Here is an 18,069-nt window from a genome sequence, read left to right as displayed (position 1 = left end):
ATAAAATACTTGTAAAAATTAAGAGACCTATTCAAATGTATATTATTTTAATTAAATAGTTTGTTTCCCCCCTTTTTTTTTTTTTTTTTTTGTGAAAGCTCAGTTCTGAGTAGAGAAAGTGGCCAATAAGGAAAGACTGAAAAAGTCAATTCTGGAAAAGTCAGCTCCAAATCTAACAGAAGCCTGAGTTAGTCATCAGTTAGGCAGCAAGTCTAAAATAAATTAACCACATAGCGTCAGTTTCCTATTCCCTTTTCTGCTTGATTTTCATTGGCATCTGTGTGGATGAAGCAAACTTATGTGTCTTCTTTGGTAAAAATATTGTGAAAATATGTGCTCTTTTACCCTACTAACGTGAGAAGCAGAAGGAGGAAGTGAAGATGAGCTGGAAGAGTGAGTTGCATCAGTGAATGTAAGCTGAGCTACTCAGAATCTTAGCAGAGCCCTGTAATTCCTGAAATCTTCTGTGTTGCTTTACACACACACACACACACACACACACACACACACACACACACACAATTTTATATATAATGTGTACATATATATTTTTAAATTAAAAAAAAAATTTTTTTAACTTTTTTTATTTATTTTTGAGACAGAGAGAGACAGAGCATGAACGGGGGAGGGGCAGAGAGAGAGGGAGACACAGAATCGGAAGCAGGCTCCAGGCTCTGAGCCATCAGCCCAGAGCCCGACGCGGGGCTCGAACTCACGGACTGCGAGATCGTGACCTGAACCGAAGTCCGCCGCTTAACCGACTGAGCCACCCAGGCGCCCCCAAAATTTTTAATGTTTATTTTTGAGACAGAGGGAGACACAGTGCGAGTGGGGGAGGGGCAGAGAGAGAAGGAGACACAGAATCTGAAACAGGCTCCAGGCTCTGAGCTGTCAGCACAGAGCCTGATGCGGGGCTGGAACCCACAAACCACAAGATCATGACCCGAGCCGAAGTCGGACGCTTAACCGACTGAGCCACCCAGGTGCCCCTATAATGTGTATATATATGTTGAACTTCTATGTGCCCCAAACAATGAGATTATGTTGTTGTATGAGAAATACATACTTCATACTTTCAGAATGTTTACCTTCTAGTGTAAGAAATAAAATAGTGAAGTCAGAAAAAATTAAAACAAATCCAAATAATTATAAATGCTATAGAATAACCATAAAAGAATTAAATAGGGAGCAATAGGCAGGGGGGGGGAATGGAAGATGGGGTTGTATAATTTAGAGACAATATCTTTCTGGAGAATTTGATGTTTGAACTAAAATCTGAATATCCAGAGGTCCCAGCCAGGAAAAAACATTTTGGAATAAGAACTAAAAAATCAGCTGAAGTAACCTAGATGAAAAAAATCTGCAGAAAAATTAGGTTGGGAGAGTAGGAAAGAGCCAGGTCATACACATAGAGGTTTACTCTATGAACTTGGGTTTTATTCCAGGGGTAGTAGAAATCTCCCAGAGGGTTTTGAGAGACTAATTTGTGAGTCAATGTCTTTCTGGACAATTTTTAGCCATTATACCTAAAGTGTTTCTGCTGCCCCATATCTCTCTTTCCTATCCTTCTTTGACACCATTTGGTAGTGTCTCAGATACCTATAACATTCTATTTAGTGGTGGGTTTTTTTTCATTCTTTTTTCTCTTTGTGGTTCAGTTTGGATCATTCTGTTGATCTGTCTTCAAATTCATTGATTCCTTCTTTTGTGTCCAGTCTTGTAGTTAAACACATTGAATGAATTCTTTATTTCTGATATAGCAGTTTACAGATCTATAATTTCTACTTAATCTTTTCATAAAGTTTGTATTTCTATGCTGAAGTTCCCCATTTGGCAAAAAGTACTTTTCTAAAAAATGTTTGCTGAATGAATGAATTGGTTTTGATGCTCTGTCAATAAGAAAAGTATTTTTAAAATATATAAAAAATCATATTTAGAACATTGAGTTTTTCACAAAATTATGTCTCTTCCACTAAGATTCAGTAACTCCTGCCATAACCAGGAGATAACCATCCTCATTTGCATACTTTGCAAATTTAACCTTACTTGGGGGACTAATGTTACAATTCACTTTCATATTATTGGTATTTTTATCCTTAGTTTCCTCTGGAAGCTGACAGGATTACACCCACCAGCCTATGAATGCTAAAGCACTTTGCTCGATAGTGCATAACTACAGCAACCATAATAAATGTCTCCCTTTTGCAAATACTTTGAATAAACCCAGAATATCATTGGGTTCAGATTTTCTGTGGAATAAAGAAAAGTCATTCTATCAAGTTACAGAATATGCTACTTGGAATAGATTGCACATGACTTAAATTCTTTTTGTCTAGAGAACAGCTTTGGCAAGTCTCTCCATGTGCACAGGTAAAAGGGAGATATGCTTTCCACCTGGAGAAGAAAACCCTCGAAGTCTATCCTGCAAAGAACAGACACTAGAGTTGTAGGAAACCCAGAATTTAACAGTTACAACTTTTTTTAAAAAGTGGAAGTGAAAAAGTATCCAATAATTCATTGTTTCTGGACCAGACAAAATAATAAGGCAAGGCTATGGAATAGTATAATAAGAAAAACAGGAATGTACATTTTCCACAAAGCACTGGACTCTTACATAAGCTTGAAGGCACTGATGCCTCTGGCAGGGGGTTATACATAGAGTTGAAATGGTTATGTTTTATTAGTGCTTATTATTATTGTGGCCAAACACAATGCTACCTGCTGCCCTGAGTGCATTTCAAGTGTAGGCAAAAATCCAGAAGATTTTCTAAAAGAGATGCATATTGACCTATATTACAAATCTACAGCAGCATTTGTATATGCACATGTGCACGTACACGCACATGCACACAGACGCACAGACTCAAAGTGGCATTTTAATCTCTCAGTAGAAACTTTGACTCTTTCATATTCATCTGTACATTCTAGACATTATACAGAGAGACAGACATCTGAATTTGGCCGGTGGGAGGGTTGCCCAGTGATTAATTAGATCAGTGCACAGGCTGGGACATGCTGACCTTTTCTGTCCCTGCTAAGCCCAAGGCCTCTGTTTCTGAGTGTTTCCCTCTCTGTGAACTGTAACAACAGTGATTCTTTCAAAGTGTTTCACAGACTTTACTTCTTATTGCTCCAAGGAGAGGCCATTATTAGTCTGTCCACTTTACTGATGGAATGAACTGACCTGCTTAGGGACTAGTGGGAATTAGCATACAAACTGGAATTACAACTTTGGTGCCTTTAGACCTTGTCCTCCACAATGGCCACTTAGGACAAGTCTGTTGCAGCTCTTTTCTCCCCCTGCCCTGTCTCTGTAGAGGGACCCCACACTAAGAATACATTCCTATTGGTTTTGCTCTGTTTATGGTACTTTTGATGTTGTGAAGTGTGGATGTGTTCTGTATGAGGCTGACAAAGGTTTACTACTGATTGAAAGTAAAGAACTGGTCTGTCAGGTTCTATACATCCTAGGACTTGAAAGCCAGACAGATAGGTAATGCTGGATGTTAGCAAATGGGATGTGGAGATTTAAAAAATCCTCCTGTATAGTTGATGAGAGATAATGTTCTCCTAACATCTCACCGACCACAACTTAGTCTCATGGCCCCCTAACTGCAAGGGGATATTTGAAGTCATCTTTATTTCAGATAACCATATGTTCAGCTATAATAAGGGCACTTTTACCATAGAAGCAAGGAATAAACCATACTAGAAGAGAGCCAGAAAGTGCCGTCTCCCATATTAGAATGTTTTTTTCAAATTACTACTAAGAAGCAAACAACCAGGAAGGAGAGGGAGTGTTAAATCATCAAACATATACCTTTTCTGCAGTACTTAAAATTAAACTGAGCATTTGAGATCTTTCCCTGGTTATTTTTACTGTGTCTTTTTATTTTACTTATTTGTATTGGACCTCAGATACTGAGGGCTGGCTGAATCATGACATATTATCCTCATTACTCACGCCATGCCCTGCTCTTGCTTCATTTCTTGTTGCTTTCTGGGTAGTCCTTAATAACTGCCCCCTTCCCCATTCCCACATTAAGCTATACCCTGAATGGGTTTGATACCTATCTTTGGAATTGTGTGTTTCCTTATAAATTGTCCAGTATTTTTTGCATGTCTGTGTTTTCACTCTACTTAAATTATATTGTGCTTAGAAAAACTCGGTTCTTTTCCTTATTTTTTGCACCCATCATGTTTTTAAGATTTCTTTGTGTATCTAATTTTTTGCTTCTAACTACATATTGTATTCCAAAATTCACCACCCTTCGATAATCAACTGCCTTGGTTATGGACTTTTAATTTGCTACTCAATTCTCCACTGGCCCAGCAACTGCACTGATACACATGTGTATCTATACTCTTAGGGACCTGCGTGAGAATTTCTCAAGAATGGTGTTACTAAAAAACATAAGATGGAGCACCTGGGTGGCTCATTTGGTCAAGCATCTGCCTTTGGTTCAGGTCATGATCTCACAGTTCATGAGTTAAAGCCCCGCACTGGGTTCTGTGCTGACAGTGTAGAGCCTGCTTGGGATTTTCTCTCTCTTCCTCTCTCTCTGACCCTCCCCTGCCTGTGCTCTCTATCTCTCTCTCAAAAATAAATAAACATTTGAAAAAACAAAAAGTAAGATACATACACATTAGTTGGCTAGGCACTGCCACATTTTTCTCTGGAATGTCTGAACTGGGCTGTATTCCCACCAGCAATACATAAAAGTTTGTGTAATCGTGTATTTTCCCCTACACTTCACATTATCAAATTTCTAACTTATGATTTTATAGGAATAAAGTAGTATATCATGGCTGCTTTAATGCATTTTAAGTGAATTTTAATGCATTTCCCCAATTATTATTCATTTTATCATGTCTTCACATATGTACTAGCCATTTGGATTTCTTCTTACATGACTTTCCTTTTTTACCTTGCCCATTTTTTGCAATGATTTTTTTTGTCTTTTTCTTACTGATTTGCAAGAATCTTTGTATACTATCCATATAAACCCATTGTCAATTAAGTCATTGTAAATATTTAGTTGATGATGATAATCCTTCTTCCAATTTGCTATCCTCTCTGACCATTATGGTCAAAGACTTTCGTCTTTTTAGAATCCCCTTCTTCATTTTGAGCCACAAAAATATTCTTTTATGGTTTATTCTACTAGCTGTATGGTTTTACCTTCATATTTAGATCTTTGATCCAGCTAAAGTCTTCTTTTATATAGGTATAAAGTATTGATCCTGTTGTTTTGTTTTGTTTTTTATGTAGTGACCCAGATTTCCTCACATCATCACTAAACTATTGATCTGGATTAGCACCATTTTCTTAGGTCAAGTTCCCTGATACAGGGTCTGAAATCTCTCTCTCTCTCTCTCTCTGAGATCTCCATTCCATTCTAAGTCTGTTGTCTTAGAATCTAGAAACCATTTCCATATTTTTAAGAGTAGATAGAGTGTACACACACACACACACACACACACACACACACACACACACACACACCTGGCTGCATAGGTACAGTGAAGCATTGTCCTAAAGGTGGATTTGACTGGATTAACCTGGAAAATGTGGGATTTGATAAGTGACTCTGTGTGCCACATAAATGACAAGAAAATAGGAAAACAAAGTAAACCAGGATTCCAGCATCTACCTTTGACCTCAAGGATGATTGAATTTAGAATGGGTTAAAAAAATTATACTGTAAAAAACTATAAGCTCTAATATTAAAGATCTGATATCAGTCAAAATTTCAAGTATTCCCATGCAAATGGATTAAGTATAGTTCATGGTAAAGTTTGTGATGTTTCTCTCTTAAGAGGAGAAGTAAATTTGGGTAGCATCTTTAACCTTATGAAAACATTTTAAGATAATTTCCTTTAAAATTGCTTTGTGGCAGGATGGTTCAACTCTTCCTGTAACTTCTAAAAACTTCTATTAATTAAAAATAATAATACAGTCTTGTGACTCTTAAAGTCTCCTCCTTCGATATCTGCCTTGAGAAGGAGCCAACTTGGATTTATATCTGCAGAAAAAAAGCCTGAGAGGAATATTGATATGATGGAATCTGGGCTGACACTCTTGGTTGTTTACCAGACAAGCATTCCCCCTCTGTCCACTGGGCTCAGGAAGTGGAGCCAAGGAGGTCAGAGAAAAGCAACTGCTCCCCTGGGTCAGAATGACTGAGAACGTGGAAGCCCCTGAAGGTGATTCCATTCCCCTATATTGTGACTGATGTAAAGGAACCATGTGATCTACTTTGGGGCATTCAGGTATAGAGGAAGTGTACTGAGGTTTCTGGGGAAGACTTCCTCCCTAATTACAGAAAAAGATTACGAGGGACCCTGACCAAATGCAGCTGCTGAGAAGGTAGTGCTTGGAACCGTGGCGGCCATATTGTGACCATAAGAGAAGAAGACAACTCTGACCAAATGAGGAATGAGCCTCGGAAAAATGGAAAGGTCTGGCTCCTTGATATCCTCATCAGGCTCCAGAATAGGCCCTATTTCTGGGCTTCTTGTTGGGTAGAGAGAAAAAAAAAAACCCTCTATTTTAAGCAACTTTTATGTAAGCTTTCAAGAGAAAACAAACTAGTAAAGAATCAACACCAGTCTGTTTGCTTATCCAGATTCCCAGCAAATACAGTATCTGTTCTAAAGTGAACAAAAGCTAGTTATACCAATGTGGTTAGAGTCACTTACATTCATTTTACTAATCATCTACTATGTGCCAGGCTTCGTACTATGTACTGGGAACTTGAACATGAAAACAAATAGTCTCTTATCTAAAAAAGTCCTGTGCAGTAAAATTTAAAGGAAAGGCCTGAAACTTCTAGGGGATATTGAATTTTCTTGTTGAAATAGGATTGTTCTGACCAAACTGCTGAGTTTAGTGTGCTAGGGTTGGGAAAGATGTATGAGAAGCTAGAAATAATAAAAATCACATATAACAATATCCCATAAGGAAGCGTTGCCTTAAGAATAGGCTGACTGGCAGGCACCTAAATGGCATAACTTCAGAAACTCTAGAAAAGTTTTTTTACCCCAGACAAATCCCATGCCCCCCAACCCCCAACAACTAAATCCAATACCTTGAGATTCATTCCTTTGGCTTATGGATTTGTCCTTTGCTAAACTCTGAGGATCCCTGAAAGGCAATATATTATTTTTTTTGCATCACTTAAGAGGAAAATTAGAGCCATCATGAAAGTTCTGAGGACCTGAAGAAAGGTGGGTAGAAGTGGAAGGAGAAGAAATAGGGACCCATAAGGAGTCTGGAGGATACTGAGGTGATTCACATTTTAGCTCAGGGTCAGTAATCCCTAAAAGGGCATGTGATCTGTAATTTTTCTGCTTTTCCTTTTTTTGGCTTGGCTTTTCTTCGGTTTATGCTAAATTAAGACTTCATCCCAAAAGGTATAGAAGTTTTCAGATAAAGATCCAATTGGTCACTCTAGTGTATAAATCAAGTAGAAGAGGGTTAGGAGAGAGAGAGAGAGAGAGAGAGAGAGAGAGAGAGAGAGAGAGAGTCTATTCTGCTATTCACAGCTCTTCCAAATACTCCCCAGTGAAACAATGGGGTGAAGCCCCTGGTATTCCAGCCTCTAACCTGGAAATGTATAATTATGCAAAAATGTAAACAAAAAATGCCCCAACTGAGGGGCGCCTGGGTGGCGCAGTCGGTTAAGCGTCCGACTTCAGCCAGGTCACGATCTCACGGTCTGTGAGTTCCAGCCCCGCGTCAGGCTCTGGGCTGATGGCTCAGAGCCTGGAGCCTGTTTCCGATTCTGTGTCTCCCTCTCTCTGTGCCCCTCCCCCATTCATGCTCTGTCTCTCTCTGTCCCAAAAATAAATAAACGTTGAAAAAAAAAAATTAAAAAAAAAAAAAATGCCCCAACTGAGAAGGAGGCCAGAGAGTGGTTTCATTGAGCTTGAAGGTTCAGAGTAGACATTTCCAAATGTCTCAAGACTACGCTTGCAGAGCACTACAAGATTGCCCCCCTAGGTACACTTCCTCCCCCTACCTACACTTTCTCCCCTTGTCAGCAACCCTTATGTCCTTACATTTCCCTGTTGCCCAAAGAATCTCTGTCTAGTGACTGTACTTTGACTTCCTCCTAGAAAGTCCGATCGGTCTACAATGGGCTTCAGCCCTGAAGGCCTCATTCTGACCTAACCATTGTAGTGAAACTGAAGCATAAATAGAGAAGAAAAATTCTGACATGTATGTATGAGAAGAGCACTGACTTTTCTAAGCAAAAGTGAAGTTTTCCCTTATCTGAATAAGACATTTTCCTTCTGCGGATCAAGATGCTCTGGCTCCTGATTATTCATTTCCTTCTCTAAGCATTCCTTAGGCCCCTCCTGTGAGCTAGGCAGCAAGGTAGGCAGGGAGGGCCCAGTGATTAAGCCCTACAGGCAGTCTCCCTTCTTGAATAGCTTCCACTCTGTTGAGAAGACCCTGAAAAAGTGTAACAAGTGTTAGAAAGAAGGATTCTTAGAATGTACACCAGAGAAACCATACAGAGTGAGTGATACACAGTTCTCCCAAAGGAGAAGGAGGTGCACCATGAGGCAAAGAGGGGAAAAGACATCAGATGAATAAAACAGCAGCCAGTAGCTGTTTACTGTAATGAGGCATTCAGACCATACACATGGATAGACTTACCTAAGAGGGCATCCAATGGGGGAAGTGAGCTGGGAAGTGGGCTGGAACCAAGGCAGGGCTTGGCTGGGCCAGAGGAAAAGGGCCTCTGGAAGGAAGGCAGAGAGAGGAACAAGCACATTGCAGTGATGGACAGTGAAGGGTTCTGCTGGAAAGAACCCCAGGGCCAACACTAGGAAGCAGTGGGAAATAAAGTAGCTTGAGCAAGTGCAACCTATAAAAATGTTTCTAATTCAATTACCTGTAAAAATTGTATCTTTCTTCTAACCACAATATCTCAGTTATTGGACACAGAGGTATTAGCTTTTTACTTAAAATGACTAATGGTATCTATTGATGATTTCATTCCTTCCCACATGCAATGTGTACCTCTTTATCATGCAAATAGGTACATAATCTCACACATAGGCTTCCTCATCTGGACAGCAGAGGGAGGGGAGATGGAAGGTCCTAGGAATAAAGAACCAATTCCTCACCCCTTGCATGGAGCCCTGCGGCCACTCCCTCCAGTCTGCTCTCTGGCTTTAATTAGTGAAACCCTATCTTTTGGAGATATGCCTCTTAAAGGAACACAAAAAACGCTACCAAAAGACTCTAAAGGCTATTAATGCATTTTTCAAAAGCTGAAAGCACATAAAATCTGCAAATTTTATAAACAAACACTGAGAAAAACATGATGAGAACCAGAACTCTAAGCAATTCTACTGAAACCCAGTGCTAGGCTGCCTTTCTAAAAATTCCCAGACTCGCCAGTGGAAATGTTTGAGAAGTACAAGTGCATTTTCCTGCCCTACACTTAGAGGTCCGTTGTGTTCATGAGCTGAAATGCCTGGGGGTTACCAAGCAAGAGGGGGAAACTGGGTCTTTAAAAAAAAAATAACCTCTCCCTACGCTTCAGTCACAAAGAGAATTTTGTAATTAAATTGCATAGAGATGTAACTTCACCACCTGCTGTGCTAGGTCTGCAGATACTTGGTTTTGTTCCAGGACTTCTTCATGGCCCAGGGATTTTCCAGGTCTCTTGCTGTGTGGGGTTTAAAGTGAGTAGTACTCTCCAATGAGTTGGAAGTGGCTTGGGGCAGTGCAAGGGGGTGGGGACAGTGGAGGATATGAAGACGTGACAGGGAAGACAGGAAAATGCCCTTTTCTTGAAAGATTTCTCCCAGATCCAGGACACCCTCTATCCCTAGACATTGAAGGATAAGGCACCCAGCACAAGACTACAGCTAGTCTAGGAGCTGGTTCTTCCAGTGACTAGTTTAGCAAGTCACTTCACCAATCTGGGTCTTACTTCCTTATTTGCAAAATTCCTCTTCTGACCAAACAATGCAGTTCTTACATGCTCTGATACAATGACCTGGAGGCAAATCCTAGAGCTACTGGGGCGAAGGAGCAGTCAATATCCACTGCGAATGTGTTCACAGGACTCAGAATAAGTGGTATTTCTGATGGAAAGGCACTCTGAGGCAGCAGGAGTGGATAAGGTATGAAGGATTTGTAAAATATTACCAGATGGTGGAGGCTTAAGAGGACACAGTACTCTCCTCCCTTAGAATGCCCACCAGGTGCCCTTTTATGCTAAGGCCCACCTGTGCAAATCCAGGGTCCAAAGTAGCCACCCCTGATGAAGCGATCATCAACGGTGCCTTCTGGAGCACTGGGGCTCCTTCAGTATCCTGAAAACATGCCTCTGTTTTCTATCAGCCTGAAGAGCTTGACTTAATAAGTACTTTCTTTTTGAAGGTCCACAAACATCTACCTCCCTCTCCCTAAGCCTGACATTATTACAATAAGACTTCCTTTTCCTAATTATCCCCCCTTGTCCTCTCTGAAAACCAAGGAAACACTGAAAACCCAAGTCTGAAAGGGCAGTTGTCATCTTGCTGTCACTTTAAGACTTCAACCCACTTAGCTTAGACTAGAATAGGGCAATCATTTTCAACAGTCACCAGTCTGAGTGAAAAATGACACTGCTCCCCCCACTCCATTGCAAAGGAGCAGTGCAGGTAGATGAATTAAGTCATAAATCTTGGCAACCTCTCCCACCTCACTCATTATTTCCTTATTTAATCCTTTAAACCTGCTTACCTGATCAAATAAGGCCTTAAGGCCCAGTCATCAATGTCTGGGGTAGAGAAGGTATTTGCTCTTACCCTTGGGACTGTGTGTTTGTTCCTTGAGTGTGAAACCTACTGAAGGATCTCTAGTTAGTCACACGACCAAACATACATTCATTCAAAGGTATATAAATGCACAGGTTTGGGAGTGGCAGAACAAATAGTTTCCCTTTGGTCATTTCTCAAAATCACAGGAGCAAATTTTTTTTTTAATTAGTTAATTAATTATTTTTTTTTAATTTGGATCTAAGTTAGCATATTGTGCAACAATGATTTCAGGGGTAGATTCTTTGATGCCCTTACCCATTTAATCCATCCCCTCTCCCACAACCCCTCCAGTAACCCTCTGTTTCCTCTCTGTACTTAAGAGTCTCTTACGTTCCGTCCCCCTCCCTGTTTTTATATTCTTTTTGCTTCCCTTCCCTTGTGTTCATCTGTTTTGTGTCTTAAAGTCCTTATATGAGTGAAGTCATATGATAATTGTCTTTGACTAATTTCCCTTAGCATAGTACTCTCCATTCCATCTATGTAGTAGCAAATGGCAAGATTTCATTCTTTTTGATTGCTGAGTAATACTCCATTGTATATATGTACCACATCTTCTTTATCTATTCATCCATAGATGGACATTTGGGCTATTTCCATACTTTGGCTATTGTTGATAGTGCTACTAAAAACATTGGGGTGCGTGTGTCCCTTCAAAACAGCACACCTATATCCTTTGGATAAATACCTAGTAGTGCAATTGCTGGGTCGTGGGATAGTTCTATTTTTAACTTTTTGAGGAGCCTCCATACTGTTTTCCAGAGTGGTTGCACCAGCTTGCATTCCCACCAACATTGCAAAAGAGATCCTCTTTCTCCGCATCCTCGCCAACATCTGGTGTTTCCTGAGTTGTTCATGTGAGCCATTCTGACAGGTGTGAGGTGGTATCTCATGGTGGTTTTGATTTGTATTTCCCTGATGGTGAGTGATGAGCTTTTTTTCAAGTTTTTATTTTCTATGTGCCTATAATGATTGGTCTTATAAAGAGACAAATCAGTGGCAGCTGCATGATAGTACTGGGTGGATGCTTTCCAATGGGAAAAAGGCCAGTGCTTTTAAAAATATCTCCCACTGTCTCCGACATTGCTCAGTTAGGTGAATCCCCTCCTTTTAAACCTTTGTTTCTATTACACACAGCTACACTTAGGGCAGCAATGAACAAACTTTTTGCACAAGGGCCAATTCAAGAAAAATAAGATGCTTAGGAGTCAATTATTTTAAAAACTACAACAGAAACAGAAGTTTTTTTAATCAGGAAATTCAATCTGTGCAAGTGTATTTAAGCATTTTAAAGTTTCATCTTATAGCTAAAAGCCCAAGAACCATATGATTAGTTTCCACTGCAGAATCTGACTTCAATATTGCACTTTTGAATAAATTGTATTGCTGAGTAAGACAGTTTTGGAGCTGGCTAATTTTGCCTTTCCATAGCAAGCTCATAAGCTATTTGGCTCCTCTCCTTGTGCTTCTAAATTTTTTCGTCTTCAGTTGTTAAATTCATATGGCTATATTAGCAGTGCCTTCACTTCCCAAGAAGTTCTTCTTGTGCCCATTTATTTTGAAATACATAATTTTAACTAGTCGCCTTTCTTTGCTTGTTGGCAGGCATAGCAGGTACTTAAAAGTTATTCAAAATGCAATCGTCTCCACTTGTATCAATGAAAATATCTTTTTTTTTTCTTTATTTCTCAGATTAAGTCAGTTGGTCACTTGGTATTCACCAACTACCTGCCTTCTGTGGACAGGTGAGAGAGATGGTATGTACATCTTCATTTTTATTAGATCCAGCCAAATTTCTCTCCACAATGGTGGTTCCAACATATGCCCCTACATGCATAAGTGTTCCTGTTTCCTCACATCCTTGCCAACTTTTGTTGTTATTTGCAACTTCCTCATTACTTGTGAACTGGAGAATCTTTTCATACATTTATCAACCATTTATATTGCCTCTTATGTGAACCATTAATATCTTTTTCAACCGGATTGACTATCATTTTCTTATTAAGTTATGGGATTCCTTTTTATATAGGGTGCAAATATCTTCCTCAGACTATTTGTTTCTTCTTTATGATATCCTTTTTCCCAAAGAAGTTTTTCATTTTAATAAAGCTCAAATTTATCCAACTTTCCTCTATGGTTTCTGATTTATGTGTCCTGTACAAGAAAACTTCTCCTATTCCAATGTCATAATATTCTATGTTTTCTTCCAAAAGTTTTAAACTTTGCTTTTCACACTTAAATCCTAATATATTTGGAATTTATCTTGTATACAGAGTGAGGCAGGGATCTAGTTTTATCTTCTCCATCATGCTCACTCTTTCTTATTTTAAGTGTTATTTCTTTTCTTATAGCTGGGGTTTTTTTCTTTGTATGTCCTTAATCACGAAATGATTCATGTTAATAAGTTGTTATTTAAATTACTAAGTTATTTTAGTTCCTAGGTTCTAATCCTGTTGCATGTTTTGTGCCTAATTCTATCTCTTGGAGGACTGTTGCCTGACAATTTGTAATTTTAGAGTGTGAGCTCATCTTCAGCAGGACTTTGCAGGCATACTTTGTTTTATTGGGCTTCATTTTAGTACCTTTTACAGGTAATTGTGTGTTGTTTTTTTTGTTTTTTTTTTTTTAATAAATGGAAGGCTTATGGCTATCTTGCATTGAAAAAGTCTATTGGCACCATTTTTTCAAGAGCATTTGCTTACTTTGTGTATCTGTATCACATTTGGGTAATTCTCATATTTCAAACTTTTTCATTAGTATTACATTTGCTATGGTGTCTTTGATCACTGACCTTTGATGTTACTATTCTAATTGTTTGTGCAGTGCCACAAACTATGACCATATAAGTTGGCAAACTTAATGAATAAATGTTAAGTATGTTCTGACTGCTCCACTTACCAGCCATTCCCGCATCTCTCTCTCCCTCTTCTCAGAAACTCCCCATTTCTTATAACACAACAATACTGAAATTAGGCCAATTAACCACCCTACAATGGCCTCTAAGTCTTCAAGTCAGATGAAGAGTTATATGTCTCTCACTTTAAGTCAAAAGCTAGAAATGATTATGCTTAGTGAGGAAGGCATGATGAAAGCCAAGAGAGGCTGAAAGCTAGGCCTCTTGCTCCAGTTAACCAAAGTGTGAATGCTAAGAGTTCACGAAGAAAATTAAACGCACTATTCCAGTAGATACATGAATGAGAAGAAAGCAACACAGCCCTATTGCTGACATGAATAAAGTTGTAGTGGTCTGGATAGAAAATCAAACCAGCCACAACATTCCCTTAAACCAAAGCCTAACCCAGAGCAAGGCTCCAACTCTTCACAATTCTATGAAGGTTAAGAGAGATGAGTAAGCTACAGAAGAAAAAGTTGAACCTAGTAGAGGTTGGTTCATGAGGTTTAAATAAAGAAGCCATCTCCACAACATAAACATGCAAGGCGAAGAAGCAAGCACTCATGTAGAAGCTGCAGCAAGTTCTCTGGAAGATCTAACTAAGATAAATCATGAAAGTGGCTACACTGAACAACATATTTCCAATGTAGATGAAACAGCCTTCTATTAGAAGAAGATACCATCTAGAGCTTTCATGCCTACAGAAGAGAGGACAATGCCTGGCTTCAAGGCTGGAAAGCACAGGCTGACTCTTTTTTCTTAAGGGATAATGCAGCTGGTGACTTTAAGTTAAAACCAATGCTCATCTATCATTCTGAAAATCTTAATGCCCTTAAGAATTATGCTAAGACTACTCTGTCTGTGCTCTATAAGTGGAACAACAAAGCCTGGATGATAACATATCTCTTTACAACATGGTCGACTGAATATTTTAAGCCCACTGTGGAGACCTGCTGCTCAGAAAAAAAAGATCCCCCCCTTTTCTTTTTAATATATGAAGTTTATTGTCAAATTGGTTTCCATACAACACCCAGTGCTCATCCCAAAAGGTGCCCTCCTCAATACACATCACCCACGCTCTCCTCCCTCCCCCCCCCCCCCCTCATCGACCCTCAGTTTGTTCTCAGTTTTTAAGAGTCTCTTATGCTTTGGCTCTCTCCCACTCTAACCTCCTTTTTTTTTTTTTTCCTTCCCCTCCCCCATGGGTTTCTGCTAAGTTTCTCAGGATCCACATAAGAGTGAAAACATATAGTATTTGTCTTTCTCTGTATGGCTTATTTCACTTAGCGTAAGACTCTCCAGTTCCATCCATGTTGCTACAAAGGGCCATATTTCATTCTTTCTCATTGCCACGTAGTACTCCATTGTGTATATAAACCAGAATTTCTTTATCCATTCATCAGTTGATGGACATTTAGGCAAAAGATCCCTTTCAAAATATTATTGCTCAACGCACCTGGTTACCTGAGAGCCCTGATGGAGATGCACAATCAGACGAATATTGTTTCCATGCCTGCTCACATAACAATTATTCTGTAACTCTCAGATCAAGGGATAATTTCTACTTTCAAGTCTTCTTATTAAAGAAATACATTTCGGGGCGCCTGGGTGGCGCAGTCGGTTAAGCGTCCGACTTCAGCCAGGTCACGATCTCGCGGTCCATGAGTTCGAGCCCCGCGTCAGGCTCTGGGCTGATGGCTCGGAGCCTGGAGCCTGTTTCCGATTCTGTGTCTCCCTCTCTCTCTGCCCCTCCCCCGTTCATGCTCTGTCTCTCTCTGTCCCAAAAATAAATAAAAACGTTGAAAAAAAAAATTTAAAAGAAATACATTTCATAGGCTATAGCTGCCATAAATAGTGATTCTTCTGATGGATCTGGGCAGTGTAAATTAAACACCTCTGGAAAGGATTCACCATTCCAGATGCCATTAAGGAACATTTTCGATTTGTGGGAAGAGCTTGATTCCAGCCATCTTGGATGACTCTGAGGGGTTCAGAACTTCAGTGGAAGAAGTAATTGCAGACATGCTAAGAAATACCAAGAGAACTAGAATTGGAAGCAGAACCTCAAGATGTGACCCAATTGCTGCAATCTCATGATAAAACTTGAATGGAAAAGTTGTTTCTTATGGATAAATGCAAGAAAGTGGTTTCCTGGGGTGCCTGGGTGGCTCAGTCGGTTGGGTGGCCGACTTCGGCCCAGGTCATGATCTCGCAGTCCGTGAGTTCGAGCCCCGCGTTGGGCTCTGTGCTGACAGCTCAGAGCCTGGAGCCTGTTTCAGATTCTGTGTCTCCCTCTCTCTGACCCTCCCCCGTTCATGCTTTGTCTCTCTCTGTCTCAAAAATAAATAAACGCTAAAAAAAAAAAAAAAAAGAAAAAAAAAAAAAAAAGAAAATGGTTTCCTGAGCTGGAATCTACTCGTGGTGAAGATGCCTTGAAGATTGTTGAAATGACAACAAAGGATTTAGAATATTACATCAACTCAGTTGATGGAGCAGTGGCAGCATTTTAGAGGACTGACTCCAATTTTGCAATAAGTTCTACTGTGGGTAAAATGCTAACAAACAGCATCACATGCTACAGAGAAATCATTTGTGAAAACAAGAATCCATTGATGCAGCAAAATTCACTGTTGTCTTATTTTAAGAAATTGCCACAGCTACCTCCAACTTCAGCAGCCATCTCCCTGATCAGTCCTCCCATCAGCAAAGACCTTCCACCAGCAAAAAGATTATGACTCTCTGGGGCGCCTGGGTGGCTCAGTCGGTTAGGTGGCCGACTTCGGCTCAGGTCATGATCTCACGGTCCGGGAGTTCGAGCCCCGCATCGGGCTCTGTGCTGACTGCTCAGAGCCTGGAGCCTGTTTCAGATTCTGTGTCTCCCTCTCTCTCTGACCCTCCCCTGTTCATGCTCTCTCTCTGTCTCAAAAATAAATAAACGTTAAAAAAAAATTAAAAAAAAAAAGATTATGACTCTCTAAAAGCTCAGGTGATGATTAGCATTTTTTAGCAATAAAGCAATTTTTAAACTATTTTTTAATGTTTATTTTTTATCTTGGCAGGGGAGGGGCAGAGAGACAGAGAGAGAGAATCCTAAGTAGACTCCACACTGTCAGTGCAGAGCTCAACATGGGGTTCGGTCCCATGAACCATGAGATCATAGAATGTGAGCTGAAATAAAGAGTCAGATGCTTAACTGACTGAGTCACCCAGGCATCCTGGCAATAAAGCATTTTTAAATTAAGATATGTACATTTTTTAGAGCGCCTGGGTGGCTCAGTCAGTTAAGCATCCAACTGGCTCAGGACATGATCTTGTGGATTGTGGGTTCAAGCCCCACATCAGGCTCTGTTCTTATAGCTCAGAGCCTAGCACCTACTCTGGATTCTGTGTCTCCTTTTCCCTCTTCCCTCCCTTGGTCACCGTCTGTCTCTCTCCCTCAAAAATAAACATAAATTTTTTTTAAAAATATATGTACATTCTTTTAGTTTATTTAGAGAGAAAGAGAGCATGCAAACGAGAGACGGGCAGAGATATAGAGAGACTGAGAGAGAGAGAGAGAGAGAGAGAGAGAGAGAGAGAACCCTGAGCAGGCTCTACACTGTCAGTGCAGAGCCTGATGTGGGGCTCAAACCCACAAACCATGAGATCATTACCTAAGCTGAAACCAAAAGTCAGACGCTTAACTGACTGAGCCACCCAGGCACCCCCAGATATGTATGTTGTTTTTTAAAGACATAATGCTATTGCACACTTAATTAAAAAGAGTCTAGTGTAAATATATATATGCACTGGGAAACAAAAAAATTCATTTGACTTACTTTATTATGATATTCGCTTTATTGTGGTGGTTTGGAACAAAACCCACAATATCTCCAAAGTATGTCTGTACTTCTATAAGGTAACCCTGGTGTACCACAGACCCAAGACCAATCTTTAACATAATTTCCCATCAAGAGTTTCTAAGACCATACAGATATAAATATAGTTAACCTCAAACTCATGAAGTGGAAGCTTGTGAATACAAATTATCAGGGAAACTTTTGTTTCTACATATAGCTCTTAGAGACACAGACAGCTTCCCTGTGCTGGTCAGTGGGGTTGTTTTTTTCCTGGTTCATTTTTCACAGAGGTGGAGCCATTTAGAGTTCAAACTACACACAACTGAGGATATTTACAGGAAAAACACAACCACTTGGTAAAGAGAAGAGTCCATAATTAAAGTTACTTAAGGGCAACCTTACTTTATGTGCAATGAGCTAAACTAAACAAAGGTTTTCTGTCTTATAAATTAAGAACTAGTAATTGTATTGTCAAGTGCTGCATCCCATGGCTTGCTGCTAAATTCAGAG

The 18,069-nt window shown here is 39.8% G+C and overlaps 1 protein-coding gene across 1 annotated transcript in view; it reads right to left on the bottom strand.

The window, feature by feature from the left end:
* ANKRD55 (ankyrin repeat domain 55) overlaps positions 1-18,069 on the bottom strand; it is a 534,677-nt gene that overhangs the window by 232,889 nt on the left and 283,719 nt on the right. Inside the window, exon 4 of the mRNA XM_086700691.1 lies at positions 13,726-13,763. The gene's annotated coding sequence lies outside the window, so the exon portion shown is untranslated. The remainder of the gene's footprint in view (positions 1-13,725; positions 13,764-18,069) is intronic.

This window comes from Puma concolor, chromosome A1, assembly GCF_028749965.1.
Source record: "Puma concolor isolate L17-30 chromosome A1, mPumCon1.1.hap2, whole genome shotgun sequence".
Taxonomy (NCBI): Eukaryota; Metazoa; Chordata; class Mammalia; order Carnivora; family Felidae; genus Puma; species Puma concolor.
Note: the sequence above shows the minus strand (reverse complement) of the source record. Positions and strands in the feature narration are given on the sequence as shown.